At 32.9% G+C, this 21,415-nt stretch overlaps 1 protein-coding gene across 1 annotated transcript in view; it reads right to left on the minus strand.

The window, feature by feature from the left end:
• The window catches only part of cac (calcium voltage-gated channel subunit cacophony), a 289,864-nt gene that overhangs the window by 123,124 nt on the left and 145,325 nt on the right, over window positions 1–21,415 (minus strand). The gene's annotated exons all lie outside the window — the stretch shown is intronic.

Here is a 21,415-nt window from a genome sequence, read left to right on the forward strand (position 1 = left end):
TACCAAATTTCAGCCGGATCGGATGAAATTTGCTTTTCTTAGAGGATCCGCAAGCCAAATCTGGTGATCGGTTTATATAGCGGCTATATATAATTATGAACCGATGTGGTCCAATTTTTGCATGGTTGTTAGAGACCATATACCAACACTATGTACCAATTTTCAGCCAGATCGGATGAAATTTGCTTCTCTTAGAGGATCCGCAAGCCAAATCTGGTGATCGGTTTATATGGCGGCTATATATAATTATGAACCGATGTGGACCAATTTTTTCATGGTTGTTAGAGACCATATACCAACACTACGTCCAATTTGCTTCTCCTTGAGGCTCCGCAAATCAAATCTGGGGATTGGTTTATATGGGGGCTATATATAATTATGGACCGATGAGGACCAATTTTTGCATGGTTGTTCGAGACCATATACTTACACCATGTACCAAATTTCAGCCGAATCGGATCCAATTTGCTTCTCTTTGAGGCTCCGCAAGCCAAATCTGCGGATCAGATTATATGGGGGCTATATATGATTATGAACCGATGTGGACCAATTTTTGCATGGTTGTTAGAGACTATATACCAACACTATGTACAAAATTTCAGCCAGATCGGATGTCATTTTCTTCTCTTAGAGGATCCGCAAGCCAAATCTGGTGATCGGTTTATATGGCGGCTATATATAATTATGAACCGATGTGGACCAATTTTTTCATGGTTGTTAGAGACCATATACCAACACTACGTACAAACTTTCAGCCGGATCGGATTCAATTTGCTTCTATTTGAGGCTCCGCAAGCCAAATCTGGGGATCGGTTTATATGGGGGCTATATATAATTATGGACCGATGTGGACCAATTTTTGCATGGTTGTTAGAGACTTTATAGAAACACTATGTACAAAATTTCAGCTGAATCGGATCCAATTTGTTTCTCTTTGAGGCTCCGCAAGTTAATCTCTGGGGATCGGCTTATATGGGGGCTATACGTAAAAGTGGTCCGATATGACCCATTTGCAATACCATCCGACCTACATCAATAACAACTAACATACTTATGCCAAGTTTTAAGTCGATAGCTTGTTTTGTTCGGAAGTTAGCGTGATTTCAACAGACCAACGGACGGACGCACATGCTGAGATCGACTCAGAATTTCACCACGACACAGTATATATATACTTTATGGGGTCTTAGAGCAATATTTCGATGTGTTAGAAACGGAGTGACAAAGTATATGCGCCCCATCCTATGGTGGAGGGTATAACAAAATAAGGATAAGCTTAAAAAAATAAATTTTTCTTAACCTTGTCGAAGTTTGACGAGAAATGGATTGGTACACTTTTCAAATGTTTTTAGAAAACTGATTTTATTGTATTTGTTCTTGCTGTGTGAACAAAGTGTATGTACACAGAAAAAAAAATTTACATAAATGTATCCAATAAAAGTCTTAATTGAGTTTAAAAAATGTTCAATTAAAAACTTAACTGATTCAACAAATTTTTTAATTGAAGCAAAAATTAATCACACAACTTAATACTATCAATTAATTTCTTTAATTGGATCAATTAATTGTTTAATTGATCATTTCTGTGGTTAAAGACATTTCAATTAAAAATTAATTAATCTAAAGAAATTGTTATTAAGTGAAAATTAAATCCATCTCTAGAAAAGCATTTTTGGATGTATGATAAAATTAATGGTTTAGGAAGAACTATTTGAAACAAAACAAATAAAAATTATTCCTTTGAAAATATGAAAAAGCTTTTTATAAAAATTTGAATCAAAAGAACCCTTTGGGTGGTTAAAATAAAGAACTTCTTTAGGCGGACATTTTTGGAAGTTCTTTAAAAGTTGTGAAATTAGAACAACTTTTTTTTGCTGGGATGGTATTAATATGACACCAATGATTTTTTTTATTTACGTTTAGTTCATTGTTGCTTGTATGAAAAGGAAGAAAAAGAAAAAAATTCAAAATATTTAAGTACATTTTCGTTATTTTAACAACGCATTAGGAAATCAATTTTCCCACAAGGTAGTCGATTTTTCCTATATAAGAGTTTTCTTTTTTCTGTGCAATAGAATAATTAAATAAAAAATCTAATTATTTTTAGAAACATCATCAATTCGTAGTTTTTGGTAATATGATGCTTTTTTCTATATGAATCTGTGTGTTTTCGTGCCAATGTGAGCACTATAACCCATGTTTTAATTTCGATACTACTTAGAGAAATTCGGCTAGCAAGAGCTAAATGCGAAGACTATTAGAAAAATCTTTTTATAATATAAACAAAATAGCAAATCCAACTACATTGAGAAGGCACTAGAGAGGAGATTGTAAGAAGTCGCTCATTAGTAATGCCTAGATCTGTTCACAAAACTATTTAGGGTATAGAGATAGAGAGAGAGAGAGAGAAAAAAAACTAACAATCAAATTAAATAAAAAAATTCTAATATAGTAGAAGAAAAAAGATTTGAATGCTTTAAGCGAACAGATCAAATGGGTTTTATTTATTTATTTATTTATTTTTTTTAATTTTCATAAAATACAGAAAAGCAATATGAAAGATTTGAATTTGGCAAAAAGAAATATGTTTTGGGTACTTTGAGTTATATACAAAGAAATAAATTTTGACTACCAGTACTTACATCCTGAGTGTGATAAAAGATTTTTTTTTTGGATTTGTTATATCAAATTTTCGATTTCATAATGTTGTAGTTGTTTATTTATTTAGTTTATTTTTTTTTTTTTTTTTGCAAATTTTTGTAAAGTTGTAGTGTGAAATAATTTTGGTTTTATTGTTTATTTTGGAATAAATGCAAATTGGATGTAAATTTTTACCATTTTGTTGGCATTTATTTTTGATAGTGGTGATGGTTGCGAATAGTAGTGGTAGAGATATTTTGTAGGTAGTAGTAGTAGTTGTTGTTGTGATGAATTGGGTTGTATAGAGTAGCAATAGTTAGATGTGGTTGTGGTGATAGTAATGTTTTGATTATTAGGATGATCGATTGATTATTTAATGGTTGAGATAATTTTTTGTTTGTTAGAAGTTTTCACGATTTTTTTTTTTTTTGAGACAAAATAACAACACAATCATTCACAGTTTAGGTTATTTGAAGATTTTGAAACGTAGTAGAATATGGTTCGGTGTAGTCATTTTATTTCGGTTTTCATTGTCAAGTTGCCCATACACACACAGCCCCAGAAGATTATTTTTTTCGGGATAGTTTTTTTTTTGTTAGTTAGGTTGATTTTTGGAAATTTCGTTAGCAATTTGAGATTTTGCAATAATATTAGATTATCATTCAAGATGTTGCCGGTGTTCAGTGATCGTTTTGAAAATGACAGTGAATAGATTTACCATACATATTTTGTGATCAAAAAAACAAACAAGTAGAAGAAAAAGAAAGATATAGAAAATTTTTGTTTAAAGATTTTTTCTTTTTAATTCAAAAGTCAATAGATAAGAATTTGGTATAGTTGTTGTGATAAGATCGGCTTTCTGGTCAAAATTATAACAAAACTAGGACTGTTTTAAGATTTCTGTTTAGTGGCTAGAACACTAGGATTAACATTGATTTTATTTTGTCTGTAAACAACAATAGGCAAATTAAAACATTAAATTAATAAACATTAAGAAATAAATCTATGTATATATGTAAAGTTGTTTTGTGTGTGTGTGTTTTTAAATACCAAATAGAGAAAAGCCTTCAATTTTTATTTGATTTTTTAAGATCAAACAAATACATCAAAACAATGGGAAATAATATAGATATTTGGTGATTGTAGTGGTATTTTGGTGGTTTCTCATTTAATTTAACGAACAAGCAGCAACATTTTGGTTTTCGTTTAAATAAAATACAACAACATGACTGTAAAATGGAAAAATCATTAGCTAATTTTTTTTTGGTATTCAAATAGCATTTGGTTCAATCCTCTAGTAATAATTGTTGTTTTCTTTGTTTTGGGATTTTTTCTGAAAACGTTTTTTACAGCTAGGGTATGGTACAACTTTGGTTTGTCTGTTGAGTAACATCCTCGGTAACATCCAGGTTTGTTTATGTGCCGGTGTGTGTATGTGTGGTTGTGTTGGTAAGTGTATTGTTTGTTTGTTTACTGCAAACAAAAATATATTTAGTCTCTTTTGAATGTTTAGTGTTGTCGTTGGTAGTGTAAGCTTTCTTAACTCTTTCAAAGCTAATTCTAATTATGCACACTGATTATAGGGTATGAATTACTTAGAATTTGGTTTGAAATGAATTTAATAATGAGTTTATTGATTTGTTTTATAATTTTCAATTGTGTAGCACTCCCGGAAGTTATCTCTTAACTACCTATAAGCAAGATAAATTCCGGATACGTGCAAACATATTTAAAAATTAAATTCAGCGGACTTCACGATTAATTGATATTGTTTAAAAAATTTCAAGTTTGAAATATTTGCTTAAATGTTGTTTTGCTTCATTTGCATTTTCTTGATAACACATCGTGAAAACCACAGTTTCATTATGAAGAGCGAATGAATTGTGTAAATTGCCATTTATATTTGGATGACATATAACCTATAGGTTTTATTCAATAAACATCGATCACACATATTATTTAACTTTTGGGTCTAATTATTTTGGTTTTTTTCACTAGTGGATGCAATCCCAAATTAGCTATATGAACATTTAATTTATTTTTTTTTTTTTAATTTTTATTATTATTTTAATATCACCATTTGTGAAATAGTTTCTATTAAGCCTAAGTACCAATGAAACCGGCCAACTAGAATTTTATACTTTATTGATCAGTTTTTGCCAGTGTTTGAGAAGCAAAAAAATACCAAGATCAAACTAAATTTATGGCAAAAAATATTGTAACAAATAGCCATATAAAATTTATTTAATTCGAATTTAAAATTGATTCAAATTTACTATTTTAAACAAGTAGTACAAAAATATCTAATTCAAGAAAGTCCAGATTACGATTCGTATAGCAAGAATCATTAGTTTCAATATTTGTAGGTAACTTTTGCGTACAATGTAACACCCATATACAAAAAAGTTATAGAAAGCTTCAAGCCTATTTTTATCATACACTGAAAAAACCATGCCCGGTTCCAAAGATGTTGTCTTCACTTGAAAAGTTTTGGTATTGATTCCGAGCCAAAGAAGCGGAGAAAACAAGTAAGGATACTTTTAAGACACAATTCTCTTTTAAATTTGGGTTTTGCGTACTTGCTTTTAGAAAGCAAATTTTAATTTTGTTTCAGCTTTTTTTCTTCATATGCTATCAAAGTCCTTTAAAAACGAGTTAACGACAACTTTATTTTCCAAACTAAGGCTCGACTTCCAGTAGAAATTATGCTATGTTTCAAGTAAGAAACGTCTTTAAAATAAAGTATTGAAAAACATGTCCTATTTTTGAATGATTTTTGTAGTCAAGATGCAAAAAGACAACAAATTTAAAGACAATTTCAATAAATTTAAAGAATTTTTCTGAATTATTAAAGTCAAGTTGACCTTAGCCCAAACATTTTATCTTTCATATTATGATACCCATTTTTAAGTCAAATCACTTAATTATAAGGACAATACGACTTCATTGAAAAGTTTATCGACTTTTGGACAAGGAAAAAAACTTTATATTAGAGAAATACGTCTTCTATGCTAAGCAAAATAGACATGAAATCTTTGACCTCACGAAAATATTTTTTTTTCAGTGTAGAAATTCCTTTGATAAACAGTCAATAAATTGTTTTTCATATGGGCATAAATATACAAAAGTAGAAATTTTTTTACCGGTTTCGATATAATGTCTTCAAATTCAACGAATCAACTTTGTTTTTTGGCCAAAAAGTTTGGCGGCACGTGTTAACGTCGTTTAATCGGGCTCAAATTTTGGCTATCCCAATATCTGGAAAGGGGATTCGTTTTGTGGGGTGGGGAGGCGAATAAGATTTGGACATTTTTTTTGCCCCATATAAGTTGCGGTCACTCTAGTGTTCATGATTGTCACTCTTGCCATAAATAATCTACCAAACTTGTATGGAAATTTTACCAAAAATCAAAATTTTATTTTTACCGAAAATGTTGTCAAAATTTTATTATACCCTTCACCACTACTGTGGTACAGGGTATAATAAGTTTGTGCATTTGTATGTAACGCCAAGAAGGAAAAGTCTGAGACCCATCGTTTAGTATACCGATCGTCTTAGAATTAAATTCTGAGTCGATTTAGCGATGTCCGTCTGTCTGTCTGTCCGTCTGTCTGGTGATGTATTTTTGTGTGCAAAGTACAGCTCGCAGTTTTAGTCCGATTGTCCTAAAATTTGGTATAGGGTTCCTGCTCAAATACGATCCCTATTGATTTTGGAAAAAATCGGTTCAAATTTAGATATAGCTGCCATATATATTTTTCACCGATCTGGTCATAATTGGTGTGTATATCTACCGATCTTCCTCAAATTCCGTAAATCCGAATATTTTATGGGTCTCGAAAAACTTGCAAAATATCATCCAAATCGGTTCAGATTTAGATATAGCTCCCATATATAGCTTTCGCCCGATTTACACTCCTTTGTCCACAGAGGCCAATTTTTTGCTCCGATTTAGTTGCACAGGGAGTAGAATTAGCATTATAGCTATGCGTGTCAAATTTGGTGGAAATCGGTTCAGATTTAGATATAGCTTCCATATATAGCTTTCGCCCGATTTACACTATATGACCACAGAGGCCAATCTTTTACTCCGATTTAATTGAAATTTTGCACAGGGAGTAGAATAAGCATTGTAGCTATGCGTGCCAAATTTGGTTGAAATCGGTTCAGATTTAGATATAGCTCCCATATATAGCTTTCGCCCGATTTACACTCATATGACCACAGAGGCTAATTTTTTTCTCCGATTTAGTTGAAATTTTGCACAGGGAGTAGAATTAGCATTGTTGCTATGCGTGCCAAATTTGGTTGAAATCGGTTCAGATTTAGATATAGCTCCCATATATATGTTTTTCTGATTTTGACAAAAATTGTCAAAATACCAACATTTTCCTTGTAAAATCGCCACTGCTTAGTCGAAAAGTTGAAAAAATTACTCTAATTTTCTTAAACTTCTAATACATATATATCGAGCGATAAATCATAAATAAACTTTTGCGAAGTTTCCTTAAAATTGCTTCAGATTTTAAAGTTTCCCATATTTATACCCTTCACCACTACTGTGGTACAGGGTATAATTTTTTACTAACATTGTGTTCCACCCTAGTCCATCTTAAATTTTGAGTCTATAGATTTTGTAAAAGTCTATCAAATTCTGTCCAAATCGAGTGATATTTAAATGTATGTATTTGGGACAAACCTTTATATATAGCACCCAACACATTTGACAGATGTGATATGGTATCGAAAATTTAGATCTACAAAGTGGTGCAGGGTATAATATAGTCGGCCCCGCCCGACTTTAGACTTTCCTTACTTGTTTTTATAGAAAATTTTGTCAACATCATGTCAATGTTGTCAACATTTTATTTTTATAGAAAATTTTGTCAACATTTTATTTCTATTGACAGTTTTTTTCAAACTGTTATTTCTACCGACAGATTTGTCAAAATTTGATTTCTATCGAGCAATTTATGAACATTATATTTTTATAGAAAATTTTGTCCAAATTTTATTTATATTGAACATTTTGTACAAATTTCATTTCGATAGAAAATATTGTCAAAATTTATTTCTATAGAAAATTTTTATTACTATAGAAAAATTTGTCAATATTTTATTTCTATAGATAATTTTGTCAAAATTGTATTTCTATATGTATAAAATTTAAGTACCTCTTAGTTTGAAAGGAAGATTTTTCAAAATACATCAAGAGTAAAATCTACCATTTTTAGTAGAATGCTACCAATTGTGGGAATCGTGATTGTATTTCGTTTTAAAGTGGGATACTTTTTCACTGGCAAGGATTTTGCAATGGTGGCAACTCTATATCCTTTTGTTATTCCGAATAACATTGTATTACACCACATTTGATATGTTTGGCGAGGTGGTTTAACCCTTTCACTACCGATATCCACATAGAAGGACATTCGAAAAAGACACCAAATTCTATTTTGCGACTTAGTTTCGATTTATTTCTCGATGTTAATAGGTTGGCTAATATGTCCCCGGTCTGACACATAGATGGCGTCGCTAGTATTAAATGCATACTATTGTTATATAGTACCAACCTTCAAATGATTCGTGTCAAAATTTGACGTATGTAAGTCAATTAGTTTGTGAGATAGAGCGTCTTTTGTGACGCAACTTTTGTTAATGTGAAAAACATGAAAAAAAGGAATTTCGTGTTTTGATAAAATACTGCTTTCTGAAGGGAAAAAATACGGTAAAAGCAAAAACTTGGCTTGATAATGAGTTTCCGGACTCTGCCCCAGGGAAATCAACAATAAGTGATTGGTATGCAAAATTGAAGAGTGGTGAAATGAGCACGGAGGACGGTGAACAAAATGATTTTGAATGACCGTAAAATGAAATTGATCGAGATAGCAGAGGCCTTAAAGATATCAAAGAAATGTGTTGGTCATATCATTCATCAATATGAAAATGGGTGCCGCGCGAGCTCACATTTGACAAAAAACGTGTTGATGATTCTGAGCGGTGTTTGCAGCTGTTAACTCGTAATACACCCGAGTTTTTCCGTCGATATGTGACAATGGATGAAACATGGCTCCACCACTACACTCCTGAGTACAATCGACAGTCGGCTGAGTGGACAGCGATCGGTGAACCGTCTCCGAAGCGTGGAAAGACCCAAAATCCGCTGGCAAAGTAATGGCCTCTGTTTTTTGGGATGCGCATGGAATAATTTTTATCGATTATATTGAGAAGGGAAAAACCATCAACAGTGACTTTTATATGGCGTTATTGGAGCGTTTGAAGGTCGAAATCGCGGCAAAACGGCCCAATATGAAGAAGAAAAAAGTGTTGTTCCACCAAGACAACGCACCGTGCCACAAGTCATTGAGAACGATGACAAAAATTCATGAACTGGGTTTCGAATTGCTTCCCCACCCACCGTATTCTCCAGATCTGGCCCCCAGCGACTTTTTCTTGTTCTCAGACCTTAAAAGGATGCTCGCAGGGAAAAAATTTGGCTGCAATGAAGAAGTGATCGCCGAAACTGAGGGCTATTTTGGGGCAAAACCGAAGGAGTACTACCAAAATGGTATCAAAAAATTGGAAGGTCGTTATAATCGTTGTAACGCTCTTGAAGGGAACTATGTTGAATAATAAAAACGAATTTTGACAAAAAAAAAATGTGTTTTTCTTTGTTAGACCGGGGACTTATCAGCCAACCTGTTATTTTAAAGTAGACGCTTTAATCTAAATAATTTATAATTATTTTCCATATTGATGAGCACTAAAATACATTTTTATAATTTTCTTTAATAATAAACGAAAAATATGAAAATTTGAGACAATTTTTCTACTGTATGTTTCTGGCAAATTTACGTTTATACAAAAACTATAGCTGATACTTTTTTGGGTGCTTTTTTGTATTTTTTCTCACACTTTGAAAGATATTATAAGCCAGCCATAATAAGCTTATTTTCGTAAGGCCATTTGGTCACAATTCAAGAATCAAGTTTTCAGAACAAGCTCATATAGCTTTTGAAGTAATTGAGGTAGGATCTCAAAATGATAATTTTTATTTTACATGCTGCTAGTACTAGTAAAAACAGAAAAACATTTAAGTTTTTAACATTAGGTTTATTTTGGTAGTGAAAGGGTTAACGCATACCACCCTAAATCGATAAGGGTGGACGTCGCTGGGTAGAGATTCAAACCTTTGCCCTATGGATAGTGGGCCAAAATAGTATAAGTGGGCGGCCTTCTGTCGGATTTAAAATCTTTCTCCTATGGATATACAACTTATTAAAAACCAAGTATAAAAGCAGTAAATTCGGCCGGGCCGAATTTTAAATACCCACCACCATGAATCAAGTATAATAGTTTACTATGAAAACTCTTCGTCGTAATGGGTTACTTGATAATATATAGAATTGTAGGGGGTTTGATGACAAATCTTCTCCCAAACGAGCCAGCTCCCGAAGACAAACTTTAAAGATTCTACCTATGAAGACCACATAAGATTCTGGATTTATGAGAACCAATTTTGTTTGAGTTTTAGAGAAAATATAAACATATCGTGTATATGTTGAAATTACGCCTTGATTTAAAATCTTAAATCTGTAAATTGTTCCGCATTTATTTAAATACGATGAGTAGGTTAGGTTAGGTTAGGTTAGGTGGCAGCCCGATGTATCAGGCTCACTTAGACTATTCAGTCCATTGTGATACCACATTGGTGAACTTCTCTCTTATCACTGAGTGCTGCCCGATTCCATGTTAAGCTCAATGACAAGGGACCTCCTTTTTATAGCCGAGTCCGAACGGCGTTCCACATTGCAGTGAAACCACTTAGAGAAGCTTTGAAACCCTCAGAAATGTCACCAGCATTACTGAGGTGGGATAATCCACCGCTGAAAAACTTTTTGGTGTTCGGTCGTAGCAGGAATCGAACCCACGACCTTGTGTATGCAAGGCGGGCATGCTAACCATTGCACCACGGTGGCTCCCAAATACGATGAGTAAAATCTGGAACTTTTACTTTCAGTTTGAAGCAATTTTCATGATCAATGCGCCTGCTATACCCTGAAAGAAGTGTTTTCTTTTTTGAGAAACTTAATTTTAGACAAGCAAAGTTTTCTTGTGACACCAATTTTAGAGACAATCTTTGAATAAACAAAAACACTTTATAAAAAAAGAAATTTCGTTTGTCTAAAATTTTATTATAGATTACAAATTTCCAGCAAATCGGATAAAAACTACGGATTCTAGAAGCCCAAGAAATAAAGCCGGGAGATCGGTGTATATGGGGGCTATACCAAAACATGGACCGATAGGCACTATTTGCTACTCACATATTTGTGATCTTAGAATACCTCCAGATTTTCAATTTCAAACAAATCGGCCAGAAAATATAGTCTCTACAAGCCCAAGAAGTAAAAATCGAGAGATCAGTCTATATGGGGGTTATACCAAAAATGGACCGATATACCTCAATTTCGGCACTCTTATTTGTGGTCTAAAAATACCTCTAGATTTCGAATTTCAGGCAAATCATGTAATAAATATTGTAGCTCAAGAATTTCAGGCAAATCGGATGGTAAATATAGTTTCCAGAAGCCCTAAAAGCAAAATCGGGATATCGGTCTATATGGGGACTATACCAAAACACCATTTTCGGCACATCTTTTTATGGTCCTCAAATACCTCTATATTTCCAATTTCAGGCAAATTGGATAAAAACTACGGTTTTTATAGGCCCAAGACTCCAAATCGGGAGGTTGGTTTATATGGGGGCTATATCAAAACATGAACCGATGCGGACCATTTTCGACACACCTCTTTTTGGTCCCAAAATACCTTTAGATTTTCAATTACATACAAATCGGATAGAAAATACTGTTTCTAGACGCATAAGAAGCAAAATCGGGAGATCGGTCTATATGGGGGCTATACCAAAACATGGATCGATATGGACTATTTTCGACACACCTTTTTATAGTCCCACAATACCTCTAGATTTCCAATTTCAGGCAAATCGGATGGTAAATATAGTTTCTAGGCGCCCAAGAAGCAAAATCGGGAGATCGGTCTATATGGGGGCTATATCAAAACATGGACCGATACGAACGATTTTCGACACACCTCCTTATGGTCCTAAAATACCTCTAGATTTTCAATTTCAGACAAATCGGATAGAAAATACTGTTTCTAGACGCCTAAGAAGCAAAATCGGGAGATCGGTCTATATGGGGGCTATACTAAAACATGGACCGATACGGACCTTTTTCGACACACCTCTTTATGGTCCCAAAATACCTCTAGATTCCCAATTTCAGGCAAATCTGATAAAAACTACGGTTTGTATAGGCCCAAGACCCCAAATCGGGAGGTCGGTTTATATGGGGACTATATCAAAACTTGGACCGATCTTCGAACTTGACTTGCCTGCAAACAAAAAACTAATCTGTGCCAAATTTCGGGACGATAGCGCCATTATTGAAGGTTGTTGCGTGATTACAACAGACAGACAGACAGACGGACAGACGGACGTGCTTATATCGTCTTAGAATTTCTCCCTGATCAAGAATATATATACTTTACATAGTCGGAAATCGATATTTCGATGTGTTATAAACGGAATGACAAACCGTCACCATTTTATGGTGGTGGGTATAAAAATTAAAATATTTTAGTAATGATTTGTCGGTAATGATTTACTTCTTTACTTTTAGTTCATTATATGAGAAGGAAGAATTTCGTCATTGGTACGCACTATGAAACCTCTAAAAATTGAACAATTAAATTAAATTTCCATTTATTCTGTGTAAAAGCTCGTCTATATAAACCAATCAAGAATTAAAATGATGTTTTGTCTGCCTTTTTTCTATCAAAGACTCCATATGGACTAACATGCAATTTAGAAGACAATTTTAAGTCACCTTGCCGGCGATTCAGATTATTTGGATGAATTTCAATAAATTTTTGTTATAAATAACATCTTATTTTTTTAATTAGGAATTATTATCTGTTTCCTATTAAAACAATTGGTGCAATATTTCATATATATATTCGAAGGGTTTTTAGTAATATTTTATGACTTCATTTCAAATCGTAAAATGGGGATTTATTTCAGTGAGAAATAGACCCCAATTTTGAGGACTTATTTCATATACGTTTGGGGGCTTTAATTTATTGGGCGTTATTTCGTGGAGCCGTTACTTTCTTTTTATTAGGTATTGTGTTCATAGTTCATAGCCGACATTGCTCTTAAGATCATGCATTGTAGAAAATCGGTACGTATATCATTATTTTCAAACTTAAGGATATTTTATCCTAACATGTTCATATAGCTAATTTAGGGTAAATTCCAATTTACATAGATTTTCTTTTCAACTAATTTGAAATATGGTGGCACTTTACAACTACTACACTAATATATATATCAACGATTTACACTTTTCAAGTATTCATCATATGTTGTTTAGTTGTTTTTTTTTTTCTTGTAGTTTTACATAATTATGTTAACCCATCATTTTGTATCATTATTTTCATTTATTTGATATTTTTCTTTTTTTCGCAAATTGAAAACTCAGGAAAATAAAAAGAAAAAAACTATTTAATACAAAATTATAAAATATATATAATGAAATTATAACTGGATTATAGTGTATTTATATTTGTAAAAAGTGATTGGTGTTAGAAATAGAAACAGAAAAAAAAATTAAAAAGAGTGGATTCTCATACAAATCGATAAAGTTCATAGGGCAATACATACTGGGGTTCAGTTTAAAAATACTTTGCGTTAAGGATTTGTTAGAAAATTCAAGAGAAAAGTGATTTTACTTATTAATATTTTTTTGGGTTTATATCAAACATGCCTTAGTTTCGTTAAGAAATTGTAGAATGTATGCAATTCGAAGCTACTTTGCTTTGGGGTGAGGGCAAAAAATTAAATTTGGTGCTTGTAATAAATATCAGACAAACAGTGAATATAATCCTTTTTCTTTTGAAGGACCAAGATAGAATATTTAAATATGTGATAGAAATAAATAATATATAAAAAAATGTTTTTCAAAAAGTTAGTGGTTGTTTTTTTTTTTTTTATATCGGCATAGCATAAGAGAGAAAGTGTGATAACTGAGTGAAGTGAAATAAAGCCATTACAAAGAGATTTTCAAACAGGGACAGAGGTGTAATTAAATTTTTTACTTCTGGCAAACAATAGATGTGTTTTTTTTTGCAATATTCAAAATAAATAAGAAATGGGAAACGCAAGAAACTCCCAAATATTTAAAGCCAAAAGGAAAAGAAGTTTTCTTCAAATGCAACTAATCAGGAATAAAGAGTAGATGAAATCTCAGATGATACCTAAAATTTCTGGTGATTTCAAATTTTACATAATTTACTTGAATTTGAATTTATTATATTTTTTTCTGAATTACTTAATCAAAAATATTTTAAGTAATTTTTTTTCGAATGTATTTCTTTTTTTTTGGTAAATTATTTTTAATAAAAATTCAATAGATTCATTGGTAATTGATTGTTTTTTACTTACAGTTAAAGTTTGCTGATGGTCGATATGGACTGTAAATTGCCTTGCGGTGTGATTGGAACTGATATAGTGGTTGTAGGTGTAATGGTATTCTATAACTGGAGGAGTTTGCTGGTGTTTTTTTTTTTAGAGTTTGTGGTAGTTTAGTTTGTTTTTTTTTTTTTATAGTATGATGTTGTGTGGTTTGTTTGGATTTTTTAGTATCGGGTTTGTTTGGTTTTATTTTTGTCAAAGTCATTCATTCGATTTTTTAGAAATTTTTGTATATTTTTGTTCATTGGCAGGCATTTGTTTTTAGGTCATTTGAAGATGTTATATTGTTGCATATTTCAGTTTCAATTGTTGTAGAGATTTTGTAGGTGGTGTAGTTGATTGGTTGGTTGGTTGGTGTTTTAAACAGACAGAGATGATGAATATTTGCCAGAGTATTTTTTGTTTGATTTGATTTTGGTTCAGTGTAACATTCAATGATGTGTTTCGGGTAACGATGAGTGTTGTTTATTTTTTTTTTTTTTGGGTTTTTAAATTGAATTTCAAAAGATTTGCCAAACATATTCGAACGTTTTCGAGTTTAATAGTTAAAAGGAAAAAATTTATAAATTCATATATGATTGTTTTTATTTTTTTTTTAATAGTTGCAGTTGAGAAATATTTCATATAGTTTTGTTTTTCAAACAGTGTCAATTTGTTGTTGGATAATGGAGGTTGTGGTGGATTTCGTGGTAATTGTGGTGTTGGATATTTTTTTGGTTAAGGTAGGTGTTTGTTGAATTGTGTGGTAACACAAATAAAACGCAGGAAAAGAAAAACAAGAAAGTTTTTTTGGTATTAAATAGATCAGTGGTGGTAAAAAGTGTGTAGAGATTAATTAATAAAAAAATTTAAGAACACAAGAAAAAAAGTAATAAATAAAATTAAAATTGTATCACTTATTCCTTAAAAATAAAAATCAGATAAATATAATTTAAATATAAAATATAAATTAAATAATTATAAATCTTGTTTAAATAAACTAAAATATAAATAAAATAATTATAAATCTTGTTTAAATAAATTATATAACGAAAATTAAAAATATTTAAAAATATCGTAAAAAAAAACAAATTATAAACCTTTTTTTTAGATGGGTTTACATTTTTTCTCGTTTTTTTTTTTGTTTTTGTCATTTTTTTTTTTGCTTGATGTTTTCTTTCTACTGGTTAAAAACAATAGCTTTTTTTGTAATATAACTATACTGAAAAAGAGCATTCCAAGTTTACTAGAAATAATCAGATAATTGTTTTGTTTGTTTGTTTTGAAAGAAACTCAACATTGAGATATTCTAAAAGAGTTTTGTTTTTGTTTGAAATTGTATTTTCAATTAGTGTTTTTGGGTTTCTGTTGATTTTCTTTAATTGTTTAAAATGTTTAAATGTATGGTTGAATTTTTCTCTTTTTTTTTGGTTTTTTGAATGATGTCAATTCTTCGAATATGTTGATGATGATTATGTTTGGTTATGTTAGGTGCATTGGTTTTGTGTAAAACTTTTGATTTTGTAAAATTAAAAATAAAAATCTAAGAATTTGTGAGAATTATTAGTCTGCTTGAATTCCCATACAAATCAGAAAAGTCCATAAGACAATACATACTGGGGGGGGAGGCTCCAGTTTAAAAGACTTTAGACAGTAAGGGTTTATTATAAGATCCAGTATTAAACAAACATGGTCATGAACCTAGAACAGAAAGTTATATTTTTCTCCTTGCTAAGTAAACACACTTATTCCATCGACATTGACAAATTTGTTGATACAAAATTGGTGAAGAGCTAAATTATTTCGTATATTAAACAATATACTGATAATTCCCTTACAGCAATAATGGACTCAGTGGGAAAAGTACCAAGGCAACATATAAATATACTTTTTATACCCTCCTCCATAGGATGGGGGGTATATTAACTTTGTCATTCCGTTTGTAATACATCGAAATATTGCTGTAAGACCCCATAAAGTATATATATTCTGGGTCGTGGTGAAATTTTGAGTCGATCTGAGCATGTCCGTCCGTCCGTCCGTCTGTTGAAATCACGCTAAATTCCGAACGAAATAAGCTGTTGACTTGAAACTTGGCACAAGTAGTTGTTATTGATGTAGGTCAGACGGTATTGCAAATGGGCCATATCGGTCCACTTTTACGTATAGCCCCCATATAAACGGACTCCCAAATTTGGCTTGCGAATCCTCTAAGAGAAGCAAATTCCATTCGATCCGGCTGAAATTTGGTACATGGTGTTAGTATATGGTCTCTAACAACCATGCAAAAATTGGTCCACATCGTTTCATAATTATATATAGTCCCCATATAAACCGATCCCCCGATTTGGCTTGCGGAGCCTCTAAGAGAAGCAAATTTCATCCGATCCGGCTGAAATTTGGTACATGGTGTTAGTATATGGTAAACTTCTCTCGTATTCTATGTTTAGCTCAATGAAAAGGGACCTCGTTTATAGCCGAATGCGAACGGAGTTTCACCATTTAGAAATGCTTTGAAACACTCAGATGTGCCACAAATATTATTTCTATAGAAAATTTTGTCCAAATTTTATTCCTAGGAAAAAATTTGTGAACATTTTATTCCCAGGGAGAATTTTGTCAAAATTGTATTTCGATATACATAGAATTTTTCAAAATTTTATTCTTAGGGAAAATTTTATCAACATTTTATTCTTAGGGAAAATTTTGTCAAAACTTTATTGCTAGAGAATTTTTTTTTTAAATTTTGTTCCTATACACAATTTTGTCAAAATTTTTATTCCTTGGAAAAACAATTGTCAACATTTTATTCCCAGAGAGAATTTCGTCAAAATTTTACAAACATTTGCCATCATGACAGCCTACTCACGCAGTAAGAGCTTGCAGATTGCCAGAGACATACCAACAGATTCTAGTTCCCCTGTAATATGTAAGGTTGTTCCTAGCCTTGCTAACTCCTCTGCTTCCCAGTTCCCCGGTATGTTCCTATGACCAGGTATCCGTATTAGGTGAATATTGTACTGAAGTGCCGGCCACCAGACTACAACACCATATAGCATTATAGGCCTAACCACTGCCGTGTATAACCAATGCACAATTTGCGGTTTTAGTCCCCACTTTTTATACCCTGCACCATAGGATGGTGGTATATTAACTTTGTCATTCCGTTTGTAACACACCGAAATATTGCTCTAAGACCCCATAAAGTATATATATTCTGGGTCGTGGTGAAATTCTGAGTCGATCTGAGCATGTCCATCCGTCCGTCCGTCTGTTGAAATCACGCTAACTTCCGAACGAAACAAGCTATCCACTTTTACGTGTAGCCCCCATATAAACGGACCCCCAAATTTGGCTTGCGATTGCTCTAAGAGAAGCAAATTTCATCCGATCCAGCTGAAATTTGGTACGTGGTGTTAGTATATGACCTCTAACAACCGTGCAAAAATTGGTCCATATCGGTCCACTTTTACGTATAGCCCCCATATAAACGGACCCCCAAATTTGGGTTGCGATTGCTCTAAGAGAAGCCTATTTCATCCGATCCGGCTGAAATTTAGTACATGGTGTTAGTATATGGTCTCTAACAATCATGCAAAAATTGGTCCACATCTGTCCATAATTATATATAGCCCCCATGTAAACCGATCCCCCGATTTGGCTTGCGGAGCCTCTAAGAGAAGCAAATTTCATCCGATCCGGCTGAAATTTGGTGCATGGTGTTAATATATGGTCTCTAACAACCATGCAAAAATTGGTCCACATCGGTCCATAATTACATATAGCCCCCATATAAACCAATCCCTCGATTTGGCTTGCGGAGCCTCTAAGCGAACCAAATTTCATCTGATCCGGCTGAAATTTAGCACATGGTGTTAGTATATGGTCTCTAACAACCATGCAAAAATTGGTCGACATCGGTCCATAATTATACATAGCTCCCATATCAACCGATCCCCCGATTTGGCTTGCGGAGCCTCTAAGAGAAGCAAATTTCATCCGATCCGGCTGAAATTTGGTACATGGTGTTGGTACTGTGCAGTACATGACTAATTCTGTCTTGGCAGGATTTACTCCAAGACCATTCACTTTCGCCCATTTCTCGGTCCTCCGGAGGGCTCTCTATATAACATCTCTGATTGTGGATGTGAATTTTCCCCTGACTGCTAGAGCCACATCATCTGTGTATGCCACCACTTTTATCCTTTCTTTTTCTAGGGAAACCAGAAGGTTTTTTATAGCAACATTCCAAAGAAGAGGTGATAGAACTCCTCCTTGGGGAGAGCCTCTGATCACATACCTTTGTATGTTTGCTTGTCCTAGTGTGGATGAAATACGTCTCTTCATTAGCAGTTCGTCTAGCAGCCTAAGTATACCTGGATCAACATTCAGAGTTCCCAGTCCATATAATATCGAGCTCGGATGGACGTTATTGAATGCCCCCTCGATGTCTAGAAACGCCACGATTGTGTATTCATTGACAGATAGGTTAGGTTATGTGGCAGCCCGATGTATTAGGCTCACTTAGACTATTCAGTCCATTGTGATACCACAGTGGTGAACTTCTCTCTTATCACTGAGTGCTGCCCGATTCCATGTTAAGCTCAATGACAAGGGACCTCCTTTTTATAGCCGAGTCCGAACGGCGTTCCACATTCCAGTGAAACCACTTAGAGAAGCTTTGAAACCCTCAGAAATGTCACCAGCATCACTGAGGTGGGATAATCCACCGCTGAAAAACTTTTTGGTGTTCGGTCGTAGCAGGAATCGAACCCACGACCTTTTGTATGCAAGGCGGGCATGCTAACCATTGCACCACGGTGACAGATAGTGAGCTTTCAATAAATGCAGTCTCAGTAGGCCTGCCCTTCGAGTATACATGCTGTCGTTTCGAGAGCAAACTTGAAACGACGCTAGTTCTAAGATAAATAGCGATCATCCTCTCCAGAGTCTTGAGTAGGAATGAGGATAAGCTGATTGGTCGGAAATGTTTCGCACTCAAGTGAGAGTCTTTTGCCGCTTTCGGTATGAAAACGACTTTTGTTTCCCTCCACTTTTCTGGTATATATGCTAAGTTTATACATCCTTTATATATCACCGTCAACCACGGGATAATTCTTTCAGTCACTGCTTGTAAATCCGACGGAGTAATTCCATCAGGTCCGGGGGATTTGAATGGCCAAAAGCTATTTAACGCCCATTTTATTCTAGATTCCGATACAATTTCCTCGATAGGAGATGACCGTTGAACCACTGTGGCACCGCCAGAACATGGTTCAACCGTCTGATTTCCAGGAAAATGTGTGTCCAATAGTACATCCAGCGTCTCCTCACTCCTCCTCCTCCTCACATCGAAGCCCGAGCATTTGGAAGATGATCACTGGTCTCCTGTTCTTGTATTTCGAAATCTGGATTTTATTGAAACATGCACGCTAGTATGACAAAAATTTTATATCTATTTTCAGTTTGTAAATTATTGCGGATTTTGTCGGAAACTTGTCCAAACTCTATTGGGAATTTTTGTTAGGAATTTTAATTTTAATTCGATATTTTTGTGAACGAAAAGTTACAAATTTGGGAACAAGAGCCAGAAATATTCTGGTAACACTGGTAGCGACACCTTAGCGAAAGACGAAACAATCAACTGGCAAATACTTATGGTTGTATGGGAATTTATGGTATTAGACAGTAATCGTTTTATTTTTTGACCAAAATTCTCACAAGTTCTTAATTAAATAATACTAATAGAATAAAATATACATATTTGGCGAATAAATAAAATAGAACATCAAAACTAAACATTTTTTTTTGGGGAGACAACATTAACAACGACAATGTTGTATACAATTTCGTGGGCCAAATTATAAACTAAGTCATTTTAATTTGGAAGATATCTCCTTAATATCCATAGCAATGCATTTACAAATAATTGGGGGTTAGTTAATAACAAATAAAAAAAAAAATATAGACAACCTATACATACAAATAAGGATAACATTCAATACACACATCAATTGAGTTTGGCATATAAGAGATATGTAAATGAGGTGGTTTGATAGATAGTTAGATAGTGAGTGAGAGAGATAGATTTTAGGCCGATATAGCTCGAAATACAGAAGGAGCAATAGATAAACGAGAAAAAGTGTTTTTGGATATTTGTTGATTTTTTTTTTTTTTTGTAAAATTACGAATTTCATTTTTAAAATTTGTGTGAATTTAGTACTTACATCGTGCTGTTGTTGTAGAGTTGAGAGTTTTGTTCAGAAAATATAGAGTTCGTGGTGGTGGTGGTGATGATGAGATTTTGTTTGTTTATTCGTGGTTGATGGATTTTGTTGTTGATGATGAATTTGATAGATTTTCATGTTGTAGAAGAGAACAATTTTGATTTGATTCCATTTATCGAATGGAGATTATAATCAAAATTTTAATGGCGATTCAAAGAGAGAAAAAGTAGCAGGGCGGTGGGGTTTATAAAAGGCAAAATATTTTTTTTTTCATTTTTTTTGTGTTGTCAAATTGGCAAATTTCATTTACAAATTTTGAAAGGTGTAGGGGTGATTGAGGTGGTGGTGGTAATTGAAATTGGTTAGTGTTGGTGGCATTGGAGATTGTTGTGTCCATGAGTGTTTTTACAGGTGATGTGTTGTAGGGTGTTTCAGTTTATATTGTGGTATTTGCATATTTTTATCAGATTTTTTTTTTTTTGTTTTGCGATATTCAGACCCCATTTTCGTAAAGTGTTTTTTTTAATCGTAATGGGTTGTTCAATTTTTTTTGTCAATCGTACACACATAATAATTTATATGAAAAAAAGGAAAATTAAAAAAAGAAATATATGAGATTAATAATATTCGAAAAATGGCTTATGATTATAAATGAGCATATAAATATGTATATAAGTATATTTCAATATAATTTCAATACAATATAAATATTGGCTGATATGTAGCAGTAATAAATCTTGATTCATTAACAAGTGTATATATGATTCCATTTAATTTTTTGTTAATAAATTAATATAAATGTATGTTATATATAATTTTTGGTTTATATATGTAATGTATTTCTCTATTTATATATATTGTTTAAGTAAGTATTTATATATATATATTGCAATATAAGAAATATGAACCTATTCAAATCCTTAGAAAAAAATTAAGCTTAAGCTCCATTAAGTTAATGCAATTTTTCGTGTGTCATTATCATTATCATCATCATCATTATCATAATCATCT

Source organism: Haematobia irritans, chromosome 3 (genome assembly GCF_050003625.1).
Source record: "Haematobia irritans isolate KBUSLIRL chromosome 3, ASM5000362v1, whole genome shotgun sequence".
NCBI lineage: Eukaryota > Metazoa > Arthropoda > Insecta > Diptera > Muscidae > Haematobia > Haematobia irritans.